The following is a 20,712-nucleotide window of genomic DNA, read 5'->3' on the forward strand; positions in this document are numbered from 1 at the left end:
ATGGATTCTCTTGGTTTTTTTCCTTAAGTAGATGTTCTCATCTGAAAATAATAATCCTCTAGTCCAGGGATCAGCAAATTTTTCTTAAATGTCCAGCTAGTGGATATTTCAGACTTCGTAGGCCATATGGTCTCTGTCCCAACTCCTCAACTCTGTTGCTGTAGCAGGGAAGTAGCTAGAGGCATTACATACATTAATGGCTCTGGCTTTGTCCCAATAAAACTTTGTTTAAAAATAAACAAGCAGTCAGCCCGTTTTCTGACCCCTGCTGCTATAATCAATTTCTTTAGAATACTATGTCCTGTTTCCTTTTGTTGTTATTATTTCACAGCTAGAATTAAGGAAATGCCATTTTTGTCATAGCAAGACTCGTGGCCATTTTCTTCACTTTACTGGGAATACTTTCAGTGTTTTCCATTTAAATATCATGTTTGCTATTGATTTCATCATAAAGAATGGTTTTGTATTTCTAGTTTACTAAGTTATTAGAAATGTCTCTCAATTTTACAGAGTGTCTTTTTAAGTTCCTGTCAGGACCGTGAGTTTTATCTTTTCACTTATTCACGTGATAAATTATTTTAATAGATTACCAAATGTTGAATCATCCTTACATTCCTTGAATAAAATCTATTTGGTCATACTACATTACCTTTTTAACACATTGCTGGATTCAATTTGCTATTCCTTTATTTTGAATTTTTTATTTGTAATGCACACTGGGAGGTCTTCCTAGGCTCAATCAAACATTCAGCTAAATGTGGACTCAGCTAAACATTCAGACTCACAAGACTATCCTAGGTCACACTCAGTACCTGCCTCCTCCGAAGGGTAGAGGATGGACATAATTTGCAGGAAGGCAGCGTTGGTTGCTTCTCTCCATGGGAGCGGTCATCCAGCAGCCATTCCTTTAGCCCTCCACATGAGATGGCTCAGGTGTGAAGTAGCAAGACTCCCACTGCAAGGGGATAGGATGGTGGTGGCTTAAAGGCCTTGTGCCCCATAGGAGTCAATATCCCTTGGAAAAGTTCCAATGGGGGGGGGGGGCTTCCAAGTCCCCTGCATTCAGGGGAGCCCAAGGCTGTGATGTCCCCATGAGGAATTTATAGTTCATTGGTAGTCCTCCCAGTCTAGACACACTCTGCCAATCAGGCCCAGTTTATATTTTACCTTCATCAGGTTTTCAGAGAAACAGAACTAAAAAATTAACGGAAAGGCCAAATTCTCTTTTGGAAGGGGAAACTGTTGTGTTAATACATTACGTGCATCATCTACATCCATAAGTTCATTCTTAATTTTCTCTTTTCTGTGCTTTTTCAGGTTTTGGTCAGGATTATGCTATCCTCATAAAGTGCGTTAGGAAGCTTTCCATTTTTCTCTATACTTTGTAAGAGTTTAATCAGCCTGAGAACTTTCAGTGTTCCGTCACGCCTCCATGGAAAGCAGGGGATTTTTCTTGTTCATTTCCACAAACCCAGTGACAACAGTGCCTGGGACACAGCAATTAGATTATTTGCCGTCCTTTCTGTTCTACCTAGACAGGGGTGCGTGGCATTGTTCTGGGTTCCTGTCGTAACTTAAAGGGAAACTTTCACAATGTCTGGAGCCCTTGAGGTCCTGCAAATGAAGGAGGGTATGTCCTCAAATTCCTAGCAGCAGGAACCCACTTAGGTGGCACCAACCTTGACTTCCAAATGGAACGGTACGTTTACACAAGAATAAGTAATGGTATCTACACCAGAAATCTGAAGAGAACCGGGAGAAGCTTCTGCCGGCAGCTCTTGCCGTTGTTGCCTTTGAAAATCCTGCTGGTGTCATATCCTCCAGGACTACCGGCCAGTGGGCTGTGCTGAAGTTTGTTGCAGTCAGTGCGGCCACTCCTATTGCTGGACACTTCACTCCTGGAAACTTCACTAACCAGATCCAGGCAGCCTTCTGGGACCTGCAACTTCCGGTGGTTACTGATCCCAGGGCCTGCCCCGCATCTCTCTGGGTAAGGCACGCTCTCCTCTGCGCCGTGTGGACGTTGCCGTCCCACACATGCGCAAGGGCGCTCACTCAGTGCATCCGATGTGCTGGATGCCAGCCGGGGAAGTTCTGCGCCTGCGCGGCGCCATCTCCCGTGAGCACCCGCGGAAAGTCACACCTGCTCTACGTCTACGGAGACCCTGAAGAGATGGCAGAGGGAGAGCCGGCTACAGCTGAAAAGGTTGAGAGCACGGAGGAACTTCTGGGTGAACGGACTGCTCCAGCTCCCGAATTTACGGCCCCTCAACCGGAGGTGGCAGGCTGGGCTGCAGGCACAGGGACCCTCTGCCCTCTTCGGCGACTCCCCGCTGAAGACGAGTCAGCCCGCCTCCCAGGACGGCACTGCAGCCAGTGGGTAGGGACATCCGCCAAGTCACCTTAAGCAGTTCTTCCGCAGACTGTGAAACAGAAAATGCAAATCAGGTTGACGGAAAACAACCGTTTCTTTAAAAAAAAAAAAAGACATTGCTGAACGAATTAAGTTCTTATAAGAACTTGTCCATAAAACCTGGTTCTGATGACTTTCGGAGGTTAACTCTGGCATTTTCTGTTTTTATCTTTTTAGTGCTCTATTAGGTTTTTCACTTCTTGATTTTTTTGTGTGTGTGCATTTTCCTAGAAGATGATCCCAGATTTTTGCTAACAAAGTAATGATATTGTGCATTTTGCCCACATTTTCCCTTTGGTGAAACTTGTAGGAAAGTTTGTATAGTTGATTATTTTCAGAGAATCAAGTTATGCTTTTATTTATCAATACTGTGTATGATTTTTCTTATTCTAATTTAGCATTTTTGCTAAATTATAAATGATTATTGCCTTTATTAATTCTTTCTTACCTGATTTAGATTATTTTATTGTTCCTCTGCTAGCTCCTTAAGTCATGTGTTTGCTTCATTTTTTAAACAGATAGTAGCTCCAGTTATTGAGTACACTATCCCATGTCTTATCTCACTGAATCCTCATAACACCCCATAAGGCCTCATAAGAAGCCTTTAGTATAGTGGTTATGAGTGCAGACTCGAGCCACAGCTGCTGCCATTTGTAATTTGTGCATGTGACTTCTCTGTGCTCCTACTTCTTCAGCTGTAAAATGGGATAATCATATCTACAAGATAGGCCTGTTAGGGGAGATAAATAAATTCATACACATAAAGCCCCTAGAACCGTGTCTGGCACATAATTGGCACCATGGAAGTAGTTGATATTATTATTTAAAGGTGAGGAATAGAAGCTTTATAAAGTTAAGTAACTTGCCCGGGATCACATAGTTATTACTAGATAAGAAGCCAGTCTTTTGAACACAGCAGCCTTGTGTAGATTTTGGGGTATGGTTTGCTTGTTCTCATTAGTTTCTTAATAGTCTATAATTTCAGTTTTGTTTTCTTCATGAAGTTTCTGTTGGTTTCTTCCTCTGAATGAAACCTTTTTGTTTCTTCCTATCCACGTGATCTTCATCCTTGGAACTCAGAAATTTCACCAGAATTTGTGTAGTTGTGGCTATTCTTTTTGCTCCTGACCAGCAAATAGCCCATTTGATCTTAAGATCATAATCTTTCTTCCAGTTAAAATCTTTTCTATTAGTTTTTTGATCACCAATCTTCATTTTTGTCCTCCTATAATTCCTATTGTACATATTTTGAAATGTCTTAAACTTAGTTTTCTTGCCTTTGTTTTTCCCTTAAATTTCTTACCATTGTTTTTACTCCTGATTTCTAGGGGAACTTTTGGATTGGGTCCTTTAATTCCCAATTCAATTATTTGCAGAATCCAATCTGTTGTTTAAACGCCTCTATTGAGGGTTTTTTCCCCATCAATGAATATTTTAACTTAAAATTTTCAATGTGCATTCCAAATAGTATGTAATAAGCTCATGAAGCCCATCATGCACCATTTTTATAAAAATGATTAATTAAGAATTCCACCAAAGCTTTCATTTCCATTAAAGTTCTTTGACCCTGGATACAGCCATCCAACTTCTCTTTCTCCAAAATCTGACACCCACTGTCAGACCCTAAACCAACTTATTTGGTTCAGGCTCACTCTCCCCCATGCCTTACTTCAGCATCTTTCCATCTTCTTTTTTGATCTTTAGTAAAGTTTTAATTTTAGAACAGTTTAAGCTTTACAACACAGTTGTGAATATAGTACAGAAAGTTCTCATATAGCCCACATCTAGCTTCCCCAGCTATTAACATCTTACATTTGTTACTTATGTACATGGTACATTTGTTACAATTGATGAACCGATATTGATACATTATTATTAACTGAAGTCCTTACCTTATTCAGATTTTCTTAGTTTTTCCTTTATGTCCTTGTGCTGTTCCAGGATCCCATCCAGGACACCACATTACGTTTAGTCGTTGTGTCTCTTTAGGCTCTCCTTGGCTGTGACAATTTCTCAGACTTTCCTTGTTTTTGATGACCTTGACAGTTTTGAGGAATACTGGTCAAGCATTTTGTAGAGAATGTCCCTCAGTTGAGATTTGCCTGATGGTTTTCTCACGATTAAACTGAGGTTGTGTGTTTTGGGAGGAAGACCACAGAAGTCAAGTGGTGTTTTTGTCACATCATATTAAAGGTACATACATCAACATGACTTATCCCTACTTATGTTGACCTTGATCATCTGGCTGAGGTAGCATTTGTCAGGTTTCTTGCTGTTGGTTATTCTTTTCTCCTTTTTCCATACTGTACTCTGTAGAAGGAAGTCACCATACGTAGCCCACACATAAGGAGCAGGGAGCTGTGTTCCATTTTCTTGAGGGCTGAGTATCTACATAAATTATTTGGGATTCTTTTGCATGGTAGATTTGTCTCCTCATTTATTTATGTCAGTATGGACTCATGAATATTTATTTTACACTTTGGGTTACAATCCAGTACTGCCTTATTTATTTGGTTGCTCAAATTGCTCCAGCTTTAGCCACTTGGAGATGTTTGAATTGTCTTCTGCGTCCCTTTTGACCCTATCATTGTGGGTTTTTTCGTGTTTTGAGCACTGTATTACTTTCTGGCACTGTAAGATATTCCAGGCTCATCTTGTCTATTTGCTTCCCTAGTCCTAGAATCAGCCATTTCTCCAAAGAGTGCAGATTCCTTTTATTGCAGAATGGTATTAGAAAGCAAGATGGAAGCTAGCTTTGTTCATTGCTGCTGGGATTTTGTTTTTGTTCTTTTCAGTTGTGCAATTGTATTTTTTATCTTCAAGACTTGTTACATATTATTTGTTTTCCTAACAGCCTGCTCTTGCTTTATTGATACAATGTAAGAATAAGAATTGTTAAAAATATATGCACAGGAAGTGGGGGAGGGAGAAGCTCTTTTATTAAGCACTTTTCATTCAGTATTATTTACTCTGAATGTTCCATTTAAACCGCTAAGTATTTTTTATATATTTGGTAATTTTTTGGTAACCGCTGAGGCATATGGACAGTTGTTCAGAAGGATAATCAGGACGGGCAGCTGAGATGGGTTCCAACAGAGACTATGTAAGCCAGTGTAATTTCTTTCAGTCCTTAACAAACATAGAAGACAAATTTAGATGTATAATTTTTCTTTAGCAGCTTACAGATTGAATAGTTTGTTCAGGACAGGGATGGTGCTGTAAGCAGTGCTAAGCTGCTTGGGTGGAATTTCATGTTAGCTCAAGAGCAAGGTCTCCTTCTTGTCTTGGAAGTTGGACGTCAGCTAGCACAGAGCCTCCCTCTAGGTGACATCTTGGCCATCACAGAGTCTTCCTCCACCCAGAGGACAAACCCTGTCCTCAGCAGCCTCAAGGATGCAGATTTTAAGCAAGGTTACTGGATTCCACTCCCCTTGGTCTCTAGCACCTGCTCTAGGTACTTTAGGTAAAAGACTCAAAACAGAAAAGTATTGAACTTTGTCTCTGCTCACTCCTTTTTTTTTAAAAAAACATCTTTATTGGAGTATAACTGCTGTACAATGTTGTGTTAGTTTCTGCTTTATAACAAAGTGAATCAGTTATACATATACATATGTTCCCATATCTCTTCCCTCTTGCATCTCCCTCCCACCCTCCCTAACCCACCCCTCTAGGTGGTCACAAAGCACCGAGCTGATCACCCTGTGCTATGTGGCTGCTTCCTACCAGCTATCAGTTTTACATTTGGTAGTGTGTATATGTCACACTCTCTCACTTCATCCTAGCTTACCCTTCCCCCTCCCAGTGTCCTCAAGTCCATTCTCTACGTCTGTCTTTATTCCTGTCCTGCCCCTAGATTCGTCAGAACCTTTTTTTTAGATTCCACATATATGTGTTAGCATACGGTATTTGTTTTTCTCTTTCTGACTTACTTCACTCTGTATGACAGACTCTAGGTCCATCCACCTCACTACAAATAACTCAGTTTTGTTTCTTTTCTTTTTATGGCTGAGTAATATTCCCTTGTGTATATGTGCCACATCTGCTTTATCCATTCATCTGTCGATTGACACTTAGGTTGCTTCCATGTCCTGGCTATTGTAAATAGAGCTGCAATGAACATTGCGGTACATGACTTTTTTGAATTATGGTTTTCTCAGGGTATATGCCCAGTAGGGTGATTGCTGGGTCGTATGGTAGTTCTGTGTTTAGTTTTTTAAGGAACCTCCGTACTGTTCTCCATAGTGGCTGTATCAATTTACATTCCCACCAAAAGTCTGCTCGCTCCATTTATAGTAACCTGCTCTATCTCTAGCTCCCTGAGAGGGTACAATGGCAATCCTTTCAGTTACCCCAGGTGAACGTCCTCTCATGGTGGGATGTCTGACCAGCCCTCCCTTACTCCACTCCTACCTGGGCCATTCCAACTGAAACCTTATAAAATAACAAGGTTGGCATGTTAGTTATTTACTGCTGCGTAACAAATTACTCCAAAACTTAGCAGCTTAAAACAACACACATTTATTTTCTCGCAGCTTCCATCTGTCAGGAATCTGGGCATGGCTTAGCTGGGTCCCCTACTTCAAGGTCTCTCACAAGGCTGCAATCAAATGTCAACAAAGGCTGTGTGGTCTCATCCAAAGGCTCAGTTGGGGGAAGGATCTACTTTCAAACCCACATGGTTTGGGTAGGAATCAGTTCCTCTCTTTGGACTGAGGACTTTGATTCCTCTCTTGTTGGAGGCTGCTGTCAGTTCCTTGTCACGTGGGTCTCTCCGGTATAGCAGCTGGCTTCACCAAAGTGACCGATAGAGAGCATCTGCTAAAAAAACAAAAGATCTTTTATAAAACAAAAGATCTTTTATAACCTAATCACAGAAATGACACCCTATCACTAGGTCCAGCTCTCACTCAAGGGGAAAGGATTATACAAGAACACAAATACCAGGAGATGGGGAACATTGGGGTCATCTTAGAAGTTGGCCTACCACATGTAAGGATGGAGCCTACTCCAGTCTCCAGCTGGGATACATAATTTTTTATCTGGCATGGTTGGGTTGTTTCTGTGGGACTCTGGGAAAGAATGCACATTAAAAAAGTGGGCTTAAAACATTTATCTAACTAAGTCCTGGATATGATGAACTTTATTTTTTATATGCTGAGTTTGAAATTATAGAAAGAGCTTCAGGTGAAATTTTTCATTCTGTTGTTCACTTAACAATAATTCTTTTACCATTTTCTGTAAGCCAGCTTTTAATTTAGATATTCTGTGTACATTATCTCACTTTAAACCTCACACCAATTGTTTGTGGAAGGCATTACTAGTTGGAATTTTGGGGTGAGAAAGTTGAGGTATAGAGAATTGAGGTAACTTTCCAATGTCTGGGCATGCCAATACCCTAAGCAGCTCCCTCCCAGCCCCAGGATTGGCTGACTCATCCAGCTGCAGTCTCCATCTCAAAGGGGACAGGGCTCTGTGTATCAGCACTTGAGGATTGTGGTAGAATCCACTTCCTATGCACCCCCTCAGATCTGTTAACTCTATGTAATTGGCCCCATATGCAAACGATTGGCCTCTGTCTCAGTTTCCACCTCTGTATCCTGCTCCCTTGGATGGAATGCATCAGAATGACTGTCTCCTTGGTTCCTGACTCAGTCTCCTCATAATTATGGCAAGCCCTGCTCCTCCTCCACGGCTAGTGACAGGTCCTAGAAACCCAGCCCAGCTTAGAGGGCAGGTTTCTCACTACCCACCCCACAACCCACTGGATTACTTAGACCTCCAGTGTCACTAAGCTAGTGAGAGGCAGAGCCAGGATTCAACCCATGCTCTTTGTATTATCTCATTCTGTCTCTCAGGTTGACCATTAAAGTAAACAGTTCAAACTCAATCACTGTTTGTATTGTTCTTTCCATAGTCTAGATAGTATTAACCTGATTAAATAGGTAAAATGGAATAGAGGAACTTAATAAAGATACTGTGGCCACAGTCACAATTACAAGTGAAGGTCAGGGTAGGGGTAGCAGGCACCATGAACTCAGAGCAATGGTGGGGAGAAGCATGAGGCCACAGGCACCATGCACATCCCAGGGGTTTATTTCACGGCTCCTTTTGGTGGAAAAAAAGGCACCATCTCTGGCTACATTTCTACTGTTTCCAGAATGCCTGGGACACCAAGCATGGGAGCCAGCAGAGGCCTCACCCACAAAGCCATGTGCTTTAGTGTCTGCCTAAAAGAATGAAAGACTAATGCGTTTTCCAAGTTGATTTCAGAAAAAAAGATAAGCAAGGCAAAGAAAGTCACCTTGCTCTTCATGACTCTGCATAAGAGGCAGACTGGAGATCCTGTGCAGTACCTCTAAAAGTTCTCAGTAAGGGCAGGGGATCTCCAATAGCCAGTGCTCACTTCAGTCATCCTGATGGGGTTTCAGTTTGGCTCAAAGAGAGCAGACATTGCTGAATAGAGTATCATCTTAGTTAACAATGGTTACACGATTTTATGAAGTTTTGCTACTAATGGTCCTTTTAGATAAGATATTTGTTTTATTCATTCCAACTTGTCCGTATTATCCTTCTAAGGAAGCATTGGGGGTCTGAGGTAGGGTCAGGGTCAGTATCAGAGTGTGGGTAGGGTCTTTTTATAGGCTTGTCCCACTGGGAATGTTTGATTCAGTTGCACACTCCCTTTTTCCGGAAGCTTGCTCCTCTTGTGGCCCCAGTGACAGCACACGCTCGTAACTTTCTTCTGCCTCATGCACTACCTCTCAGTGTCCTTTGCTGGCTCCTGGCTCCGTCCAGCCTCTCTGTACTAGATTGCCCCAGCACTTGGCTCTGGGCTCTCAGCGCTTTTCTACATGACTTAGATGCTCTCCTTCATTCCTGGCTTTACCCCATCCACATGCTGGTTTCTCTCAGTTGTATCTCCAGCACTGGCAGTTTCAGTGAGCTCTACGCTTGTGTTACAAGTGTAATATATTTAAATATGTCTAGATTGCATTTCCCTCTGAATAATCATATCACCATTTCCCATAATCCCTTGGCCATAGCAATGTGACTGGAAAGAATTTTTGTATCCTTCAATTATATTAGAATTCTGTATATAGGGAGAAGATTCTCCCTGCCCCCACCCCATCTCTGCTGTCTGGGCTGTGATGCTTGCTTCCCAGGGCAGGAGAAGAATGGACCAGGATGAATGAAAGTTGGAAGCCCACCTCTTCTGGTACCAAGGGCTTGTTGGGAAAAGAAGGTGGGGCAGAAGAGGCAGACAATGAGAGTTTTTGTTCAGGCTACTTTGGAGGCTAAGAGAGGAGATTGTCTCCCATCTGGGCCTGATGGATGCCAGCTTGGGTGATGGGAGGCAGATGGTGGACAAACATATCAGAGTACAATCAGTGGTATGCCATGGTCAGGCAGAGACAGGGCTGGGTGGTCACTCTCTAAAGGTATCCTCAGTTCCCATGTGATGAGGATGGGACTCAGAAATGCCCACATGTTCCGAAAGTGTCCGTGGACCATGGCTGGGTAGAGAGCTAGTAAACGTTCATAGGGCCACAGTGTGGTTCGGGTCAGGGGCTGGGTGGAGAATATGGCAGGCACCCAGAGGGCTGTACAGGGCCAGCTGACAAGAGGCTGAATCACCCAGGGAGTCCCAGAGCCTGAACCGAGCTCTCACCAGCCACAGGCTGCCAGTTTCAGCAGTGAACACCAGCAGGGCAAGCAGTGACCAGGGCCATGCAAACAAGGTGCACTGCTGCAGAAGCCAGAGGTGGTAGAGGACACCAAAGGGAACAAAGACTCCTGCCAGGCACTGCTGGGAGTGCACCATGGGTGCCCACCATCTTGGGGGAGAGAGGGGTGAGGGAATGGAAATCCGAGAGATTGAACCTGTTTAAATTCTTCCCTCAGTTGAAGAATAGCAGACTGGGCTGACTAGTTCTCTTCCTCCACCTGCCCCCATCCCTCAGTGGGTCAGGAATCTCGAGGAAGATGTAAGAGGCTATGATCTCTTCACACTTCTGAGTTCTACTTAATAGAATCAAAAATTTCCTCAACTCATATGTCTGACTGTTTGACACCTAACATGCATCTTAGGCTAACTTTGCCGAAATTGAATTCTTGACCCCTCTCCTAAAAATAACCTAGCCCACTCCCTGATTTCCCTCCCTCAGTCAGTGACAGCACCGTACCCCATGGGTTTAAGGATCAGCATTGATTTCTCCTTTCCCCTCGCCTCTCACGTCTAATCCATCAGTAAGTCCTGCCAGCTCTTCATCCAGGCATATCCTAAACCCACTTCTTTTTTTTCTCCACCATAACTGTTATCCCTACAAAGATTCTTTCAATACCTTCCCCCCCTGTTCTCACTCCTGAGGCTGCTTCCTGCCCATATGGTGCATTATGTGTGATAGAAAAATATATGCCTTTCTCCAGGTGAACGTAGGCCCCTGCTGGACACAGGGCTTGGTGAGTCGTGCAAAAGCTGGATTTCAAGCCCACTCACCTACTCTGCGTGCCTTCCTCGCGTAGGATCCAACCTACATAAACAGAACCAGCACCCTCCTCACTCCTAAGCTTCTCCCTATGGTCCGTTACCCACCAGCTGCCAGAGGGATCTTTTAAAAACACGAATCAGATATCACTGCCCCGGAAGACCCTCACTGTCTTCCCCAAACCCTTAGCACAGAGTTTCAGCTCCCCCCACCACCTGCTACCCCGTGACCCACGGTGTCCTGCATGCTGGGACCCCTGCTTCCTCCTTCAGCCTCATCACGCTCACTGGTGGCCGCTCTCTCTCTTTCCCTCCTGCACGATGCCGGTCCACTCTTTGTGCTCCTGCTGTCCCCTCATGCTGGGAAATGCAGGCTGGCTCCTTGTCATTCAGGTTCAAGCTCAAATGTCACCTCCTCAGGAAGGATTTTTCTAAATGGCCCTATTCAAACTGCCCTCCTCCCACACCCTTTATCATATTACCTGTTTTGTTTTCTTGAAAGCATTTACCAACCTCTAAAATCATCTTTTTAATGAAAACATTTCCTCTCTCTCTCTCTCAAGAATAAAAGTTCCAAAAGCAGGGACCATTTCTGTCTGGTCTGTTTTCAGAGTCTTGAACAATGAATAGCACATATTTGTTGAATGAACACTTGAATTAAAGAATGAATGGGAAGATGCATGTGGTGCTATTGTAGGTGTTTCATAAAAAGACTGCACTGCTGGCTGGCAAAGTCAAGTCTTTAGTGTTTCTTTGAGAGACAGTGACGTGGCCCTCGACATACACAGAGGGAAGAATAGCACAAGAAACCAGTGAGCAGTTTGCTGGACAGTGAACCATACACTCATGTTATAACTTTTTCGATAATAAATGACATGGCAAGTTGATATCAGTGCCATTGGCGAATCTTAACAAAAGTCATGCTTATGTAAAGTTCTATCAGTATTTCAAAAGTTCAGAAATAATTATTGTGATGTACTCTACTTGTAATATAAAACCGTTGATAGAAACTATTGATGTCTAGATTACCATATGAGTTAAGGCAAAGATTTCTTACCTAAAGAAAAACTTATTTTAACAAATAATTCACGTAGTATATTCTATTTTGCTAATTTCATGAGGGTGAGAGTGAGATCTCCCCACCCCTTCCTTTTTATAATGTCTAAATTATATAATATGGTAAAAGATGTCCTTCAGTTCTGTGTTTATGATATTAAGGAATCTTTTGGGTTGTTGTCTTTCATTACTCAATTTAAAACTAGAAAAGAGCAAGTTTGAAAGTGTCTGGGTACTTTTACAAAGCCATGCAAAACATATTCTCCTGATGACCATCTTATTTTCTGACTCTGAAACTTATTTTTTCACCTTTTGTCTTCATCCTGGTTGTGGTTTAAAAAGTCTGATCACAAAGAATGATAATAACACATACTAAACCATAATTCAAATAGAATAATCTTAACATCTACTCATCATCAAGTGCTCAAGTTTTCTAAAACGTTATTCATTGTGTTACTAAATCCAGGAACCGCCCATTTTCACACAGTTTATTCCACAGCCCTTGTAAATGAATACTACTACTTGTGACTGAGCCCTGTCGTAACCAGTTCATGGAACTACTGCAATTAGGGCATTTATCAAGAGTCACCATCTTCTGTTACCTTATTTGTTCCTAACGTTCAATCCTCCAAAGATGGGCTTGTCGTCTGAGGCTCTGGCTTGAGGTTTCTCTTCTCACAGTTTCTTCTGTTCAATTTAGGAGAAGCAGTAGTGGCATAGCAGACTAGGTTTAATGGCATTTATTGAGATTACTGTAAGATACTAGTTACTAACATACGCTCTGTTGAACAGTAGAAAAAACAATTGATTTTTACTTGAAACCCACTCTACTTTTCTTCTTCTTTCCTCTTTCTCCCCCTTATTGCCTGCTTTCTTCCCTCCCTCCCTCCCTCCCTCCCTATCTTCCTTCCTTCCTTCCTTCCTTCCTGTGTATACTGAGTTTCAACTATGCATTAAACCCAGTGTGAAGTAACTACACATGAACACATTTATAAAAGACCTTATTCTGTGCCTGGAACACAGTAGATGTTCCATTGGCAAAAGAATAGAATCAAGTACATGGTTTCTACCTTTGATCCTGGCATGATCGGATCTTTTATTTGGAGTTACCTAGGCACAAATCAATTAGTTTAAATTGTCTTATTATATCACAGAATCTTTGGCAAATGATCCTTCATCTTTTGCTTAAATAAATGAATTTTGCCATGATGCAGTATGGTATGGAAAAAGACCTGTACTTCATTTAGAAAGTGTTGAATAATTCACAAGATAGAGTATATAAAGCACTGTGCAGTAGAAAATGTGTTGGAATGGAAATCAATAGATCTGATTTCAAGTCCAAATTTCATCCCCAGTGTGCTGTATAACCTTGAGTCTATCACTCCCTCTGTGTGAACCCCACTTTCCCCATTTGAAATATTAGAGGATGTATTACTCAGGATTCTTTTAATCAAAAGTGACAGAAATCTAGCTAAAGCTAATTCAGGCAAAAAAGAGAAATTTTCAAGTCAAACATCTTCAGGCATGGCTGAATCCGGGAATCAGACAGCATTGTTGGAACACTGTCCTTCTCTCTGCTCTGCTTATCTCTGTGTTGGCCTTACCTCTCCTCCTGCAGATGGACTTCCACTATGGGCTCAAAGGAAAGAGCCACTGTAACCTCACGTTTGCACCATCCCAACTTACTAACTCTAGAGGTAAGGACTCCTATTTCCCAAGATCTGTATACCAATCTGAGGAAATCTGAGAATGGTTTGCTTTGGTCGCATGGCTATCCTTTGGCCTTATTTCTGTTGCTAAGGGGAGTAGGTACTATCCTTGTTTGCGTACAGATCACATGTCTACCACTGAAATTGGTTTTGGGGAGGGATCTTCTTGGTTGCCACCTGGTGTCCGTTTTCTGGCCACAGAAAAGAGCTGGAAAGACTTGGGATGGCACAAGCATGCTCTCAGCCTTCCCAGGCAATCTGTTTCTCCAAGCCTCTGATAGATGAGGAGACACTGAACCAGAGAGACATTTCTCCTTTAAAGTAGAACTGTGGCCCATTTGCTTTGCTCATTTCTCTGCCCTGTCCTAGTGGATGGTAGTAAGTTTGTCTGCTTACTAGGAGGGTTTCTATTTCCCAAAGAGATGAGGTACTCGCCAAAAGTGAAATGGCTAGACTGCAAATAAGTCTGGGCTAAAACTCATACCTACCTTCTCCCGTCCAGTGTCCTCTCCACACCACCGTGCTTTTTCTTTGCTCAAGCAGGTAATACTGATTTACCACTTGGTGCCTGAGGTCATGGGCTACCCTAGTTTGGAGGCAGTTGACAAGTTAATTCCTCCTGGACCCAGCTTGAAAATCTTCTTATTAGTTTATATGATTTGCATTCCTAGAATACAGGCATTTTTGGAGCATCCTGGTTGACAAGCTCAATCAAATATCACTGCTTTTGGTGGTTGAGAGTCCACCTGCCGATGCAGGGGAACGGGTTCGTGCCCCGGTCTGGGAAGATCCCACATGCCGCGGAGCGGCTGGGCCCGTGAGCCATGGCCGCTGAGCCTGCGTGTCCGAAGCCTGTGCTCTGCAACGGGAGAGGCCACGACAGTGAGAGGCCCGCGTACCGCAAAAAAAAAAAAAAAAAATCACTGCTTTTGATTAAGAAGATGTATAGAATGAATGATTATGTTGAATTACAGGACCTTTTGCAAGAAATGCAGTCAGTCATTTCCAGGCACACACAAAAGCAAGACATGGAATGTGCACTGAGGGGCTCAGAGGACAGCAGTTAACGTTTAGGAACCTCAATTTCCTCACCTATAAAATGGGAGAGTTACACTAAATGACTTCTAAGGTCCTCCAGAAGTCTGTGAATATATGATTCAAGGCCTGTTGGAGTCTCTTTCAGACTTTAGACCCATGGGGAAGAGTTTATTTTAATAAGTAGAGCAGCTGTGTGCTGGAGAGGCTTGGGGCGCAGGGGTTGTGAGTGTTTGGCCTACTTGACGCTATCTCCAGGGCATTGGCAGTCAAAGTCCTGCCCCCAAACACAGAGGCCTGGCTTGTTGATTCCTGAAACGTCACCGCTGGTACTTCATTCATTTTATTTCCGGCTTTGATCTCTCCAAAAGGACATATAACAACTTTGGAAGAGGCAGCTTATTTAAGCCATAATCAGAGGCTTTCCTGTGTGCTAGTTTTGAAAGTAAGAAGAGTGAGGGTTCCGGGCACGAGAAGAGGGGATTTAAGGTGATGAGGGGCATGCCATTAGGAGACCAGGGCACCAAAGCCACACTCTAAACATTTGACAGCTTTGTAGGGGCTCAGTCTCATAAAGGCCACTTGTCTTTAGATTGTAAGTGTGGTCAACACAGAGCATATGTGTCACTCACACTTTGACCTCAGGAAAACACTTACGGTTAAGAAAAAAGTGCCGAGAGTGAACCCCTCTTCCTTCGCCAAGCCTTCTCTGAGCAATCTGCTCAACTGTGATGTGGTAAGAAGACAGGAAAGAACCAAGTGAAGTTAACTGAGGTCGCTGGCTGGCCCAAGGTCGCCAAGGCACTCTGTTGATAGTCAACATGTCATTTCACTTTTTTCTCATGCTGATAAGCGAGGCAACAATAGACTTTATAAGGCTTAAATGACATATTATAAATGTCAGCCTGCTGCTTGGGCTCCTCTTTCATTTTCTGTTCTATTACAAAGGTGTCAAAAGCCAGTGAGATCTTGAATCCATTAAGCCTTCTACTGCTACCTGATGTTTAAAGTGATGTATAAGTACATGTAATTATGGTACTCTTTTTTTAAAACACATTTTAAGATGTTCAAATGAAAGGTATTATTTAATACTTAATTTCTAAAGCATATAAAATGTGTAATGATTATATGCTGTCCTTAGCCTAAAATGAGAAGTTCTGTCTGTAATTCTGTCTTAGTAGTTCTGCTGTTTTTTCTTGGAGTAGGGGTGGGGGAGTGGTAGTGACAGGTTATACCAACCTATCTATATATAGGCTTGCTCTGTCTATCCATCCATCTATCCATCTTCTGTCTACTGGAACAATTTTGTGAGATGACAAGACATTCATTTACTCATGCCCTTTACAATTATGCTTTGAGTACTTCCTATGTGCCAGGCGCTATTCTAAGTAGTGAGGATACAGCAGTGAATGAAACAGGCAAAAATCCCTGCCTGCCTAGAGCTTACATTTTAGTGGGGGCAATCGATAAGCAGAACATATAGTATATTACACAGTGGTTAGTACTAAGGAGAAAATAAAGTGGGTGACATTTGAGTAAAGCCTTGAAGGAGAAGAGGGAGTAAGCCCTGTGGATATCTATGGAAAGAGCATTCTAGATAGAGGGCAAAGTGAATAGCAAAGGCCCTGAGGCAAGAGTATACTGGGAGGGTTTGAGGAACAGAGAGTAGAGTGAGGGACAGACGAGGGAGGAGGTAGTAGATGAAGTCAAAGGGATGGGGTGGCAGACAGCGGACTGCAGGGAGGCTTCTTAGGTCCTTATAAGGACTGCCTTTTACTCTGAGTGGAAGGACGCCATTAGAGGGTTTCAAGCAGAGGAGTGACATGGCTGACTTGACATTCTCATAGGAGTCCTCTGGGTACCGCATTAAGAATACATCATAGCAGCAAGAGCAGAGGCAGGGGGGCCGTTAGGGACCACCAAACACTCAGGAGAGATGGTGGTGGCTTGGATCAGGATTTTGGCAGTCAGGGTGAGGAGAGGTATTCAGATTCTGGACATGTTTTGAAGTTAGAGCTGAGATTTGCTGACATTTTACGGAAAGAAAGGAGAGAATTCTAAAGTTTTGGGCCTGAACGGAAAACATGGTGTTGCTATTTACTGAGATAGGAAAACAGCAAGAGAAGCAGGTTTTGAAGAAGAGGATCTAGAAGTCACTCTGGGCACAAATTTGAGATGACTGTCGGAAATCCAAGTCCAAGAGAGAACTGGATATAAAAGTCTGGGGTTCAAGAGAGAGGGGAGGACCGGAGATCTAGACATGGGAGTCAATAACATGTAGGTTGAGCTTGAAGTCAGGAGAAGGGGTGACGTCACCAAGAGAATCAGCATAAATGGAGAAAAAAGTGCTCCCAGAACTGAGCCAGGGCAGAGGTCGAGGAGCTGGGAGAGGGGGCAGCCAAGGAGAGGAGTGGCCATGTTAACGCAAGTTCACGTGCCCCACACACAGTGAGGCCAGACAAACTGAAACGTTGGAGTTTGGAGCAGAGAAAGGCTTATCGTAAGGCCGTGCAAGGAGAGGAGGTGGCTCACGCCCTGAAAAGCCTCGAGCTCCCCGAAGGGTCAGTAAAGCATTTTTAAAGGCCAGGAGATGGGGGGTGGGGGTCACAGGGTAAGTGGTCAGCTTGTGCACAGTTCTCTCATTGGCTGATGGTGAGGCAGCAAGGTGCTGTCACAGGGGTTAACATTATCAGTGCTTAGGCTCCAGAAGGCCTGGGGCTATGTGCTTGTGGTCTCCAAGTAGTTCTTCTATTTGGTGGTGGTGGTGTGGGGTTTCACATCCACAAAACAACTCAGGAAATTTGCATCAAATACTGTTATCTAGGCACTTCAGAGAGGAGCTAAAGCAGAGGATATGGGGGAAGGCCTGTCCGGGGAAGGCCCCATAGGGTCCTGCTCGGTTACAGCCAGAGGAACCAAGGGAAAACCAGAGACTGCATCCATAGTCTTTGCCATGGAATAGGACGTAATTAAATAGTGTACTAAAAACATCATTATACGTTATTGTCCTATATTTAGAAAAGTGTCTGTGATTTGGGTTGGGAGTAGGACAAACCAAAGCTAAAAGAACAGGCAAATGTGATGTCTTCTGGTCAGAGAAAGGTGATGCCTTTCCATCATTTTTCCTGCTTTACAAGAGGCTGCATACCAAAGTATAAAATTTGAAGCATTTGTTTTAAAAACTATTTGGGGATTTTTTTTTTTTTCTGCGTAATTCAGGAGTAAGGTCATTATAATTCTCAACATATTTCTATGGAATATTAGCCAAAAATTTTAAAATTAAATTTAGGCTATTTGAAAATAGGTTTTATACAATGTCCAGAATATAGGGCAATCTGAGTTTGTGAAAAGGAAACTTTTACTCAAATCCTTTACCTTTTATGGATAATGTTCTAATTCTGTGTTGAGAACATTTAGGAAAAGTGCGAGGGATGCCATGAATATTGCATAAGAAATGCTGTGATTTATTAATTAATGTTTTTAGCATAATTTTCTAGGTAGTTAATTCAAGGAAATGCAGCTGAACTATACTCAGAAGTCAGTGACGTAGTTGCACATCATCACTGTCACTTGTCAAAGGTAACCTATATATGGCATTCTGCAAGCTTGAAATTTGTTATTTTTTCTGGATTCAAAATGAAAACTGTTCCAAAGGGAAATACATCAATATAATAAGAGTTTGACTCGGTTCTCCTCTGAAGTACCCATACAATTTTTCTGCTAGAAAGAACGAATCACTTTCAGGATATGACTCAACAGCAACTTGCTCTGAACGAAACACACTTCATTCAATAGTGGATGCTGTCATGATTTCCTTTCAAAGATTTGAGAAGTTCCCTAAAGGCAAGAAGGTGTGATCGATGTTGATAAAGGAATATGAGTAACAGAGTTTTCTCTGAAGAGAAAACGTCTTTTATTAAACATAAGGGCAAAAATGCTCAACAAGGATTTGAGGATCTAAAATATACTCTTTCACTATGATTTGACCCACACTGAATACATATTCTGTGACTCACCATCAAGGGAAGAAAATAGCTCCAATTCTCACACATGAGATCTGCTCCCCGCTTCTGGAGGAAAATCGTTCCCCCTAAGCCCAAAGCTTTGTGCCTTCTCAAAAGCCTGGACTCCTCCTCAGAGACCATCTTATGAGCGCACACCACTCCACGTGCTGGGTATGCATGTGGTCCGGAAAGTGGTTTCACTTAGATTTTTATTTGACATGTTTTGCACACCTCACCCCATTTTTATAAGGCTCAAATAAGAAGACTCATTTGAAAGATTTAAAGATGTAACTCTCTCTCTAAGTGTTGAGCTTTATAAGTTTACTCAACAGGGGGAGTCCACACAGGGAAATGTAAAAACCAGACATGCTGTGTTCTGTTTGAATGTCTACTGATGCAGTAGTTTAATTAATACCACCATCTAGGAGCCTTGGTGGTAGGTGTGTGATCAGCAGTGACATGAGCAGTAGTGAACATTATTGTCGTGAGCATCTGGCTGTGTTGCACAGATGACTGTGTGGTTCAGTTTGTTCTTGCTCTGTTCTCTGCCTTGCACTGGTTACCATTGGTGTTGACTGGCAAACTCTGTTGATGTCTATGAGCCTGTTTTTTCAGTGTCTCCTTATTACCTTGGTAACAAAGAGCTGCCCTATTTCTGTTTGGGTACTTGATTGGTGTGTTCGCTGCCAGTCTACTGCTATGCTGTAGCGTTTAAAATATTACTTCCCCTAAATATTATAGTATTTTTTTCTATTTCCTCTGACAATTGTTCTACTTTTATGATCTAATGTAATTGACTGGCAATATAGTATATCCCTTACGATAATGAGTAATAATCATTTTTTTAAAAAAACCCTACTTTGGAGCATTTTCTTTCTAAAACCAGTAAGTCAAATTAAACTATTGTGTAGTTAATTTCCAATCTTAAGAGGTGTTGTTTTTCAAAGATTTTAAATTAACATAGGAAAATGTCATAAACAAGAAAGTTTAATACACTGAAAGTGTTTACTGCTCTATGTAAGGAAAATATTTCAGCGTTAAATTTTTCCTCTTGTTAAAAAAGCTAAGACATTTTCATTCTTGCTAATGACTACTTCTTGAAATGCTCTAGAAATGGCTGATCACCAGGACAGCTATAAAACATGACCTACTACTAACATACTTTTATCAAATGATTTGAAATGGCTGACCCTGTTTCTCTCTATAATCCTGGATTAGTGCTGACAATCAAATTAATAATATACATTTTGCCTTTCATAAATAAAGTGACTGCAGAAAATTATCTCTAAATTAACGAAGTATTTGTATGAAATGTTTAGTTAAACATAACAATAAATTAGTTTCTTTTTAAAACAAAGTATATTTGCAGAATCATTTACTTGAGTTACAGCTTTTAAAACCAGATAATCTGCAAAGTTGAACATAATTCAAAGTTATACTTTATCTTAAAGACTTTGCATATAAAAGCTTGACTAGAAAAGCATTAGTGAAAAGCAACCAGGTTCAAAATCATTTTTCTTCTCTGTTTTAAGAAATGATAAGTTCAGATTCATGAGATGGTACAAAACAAGGCTACCTTACACCAGGTAGAACATGGTGTTTATGAAATCTTGAGCTCCATGCAATCCCCTTGATTTAATTCACTTTTCAAAACAGAATAGTGGCTTTGAATCAGTATTGTCGGTGATGACTAACCCTGACCCATTTAGAAATGCTCATTTCATAATTCCCTCTTTTTACAGGGGCTTCATACTGTGTTTGAATACAGTAAAAACAGCAGCAAGTTCTTCCACATTTAGGGACACACTAACTGGCATTTCTGATTTTAAAATTAAAAGCCTTAATTTTTACTTTACTAATCTTACCTTTACTAATTTCCTTTGGAGAAAGCTTAATCTAAAGGAATATGAAGTGAAATCAGGAAGTCTTAACCTATTTAGAAAATAGCTTATATATCTTTTTAAATATTAAAAACCAAGTTCTTAAAAGGAAGGTAGGATAGATCTTCAG

The 20,712-nt window shown here is 41.8% G+C and overlaps 1 pseudogene; it reads left to right on the top strand.

Moving 5' to 3' along the window:
- The first annotated feature begins 1,311 nt into the window (after window positions 1-1,311).
- LOC111182467 (small ribosomal subunit protein uS2 pseudogene) lies at window positions 1,312-2,946 on the top strand (annotated as a pseudogene).
- The last annotated feature ends 17,766 nt before the right edge of the window (window positions 2,947-20,712 follow it).

Source organism: Delphinapterus leucas, chromosome 3, assembly GCF_059928025.1.
Source record: "Delphinapterus leucas isolate spDelLeu-1000000601 "Yukka" chromosome 3, BTC_Dleu_Yukka2, whole genome shotgun sequence".
Lineage (NCBI taxonomy): Eukaryota > Metazoa > Chordata > Mammalia > Artiodactyla > Monodontidae > Delphinapterus > Delphinapterus leucas.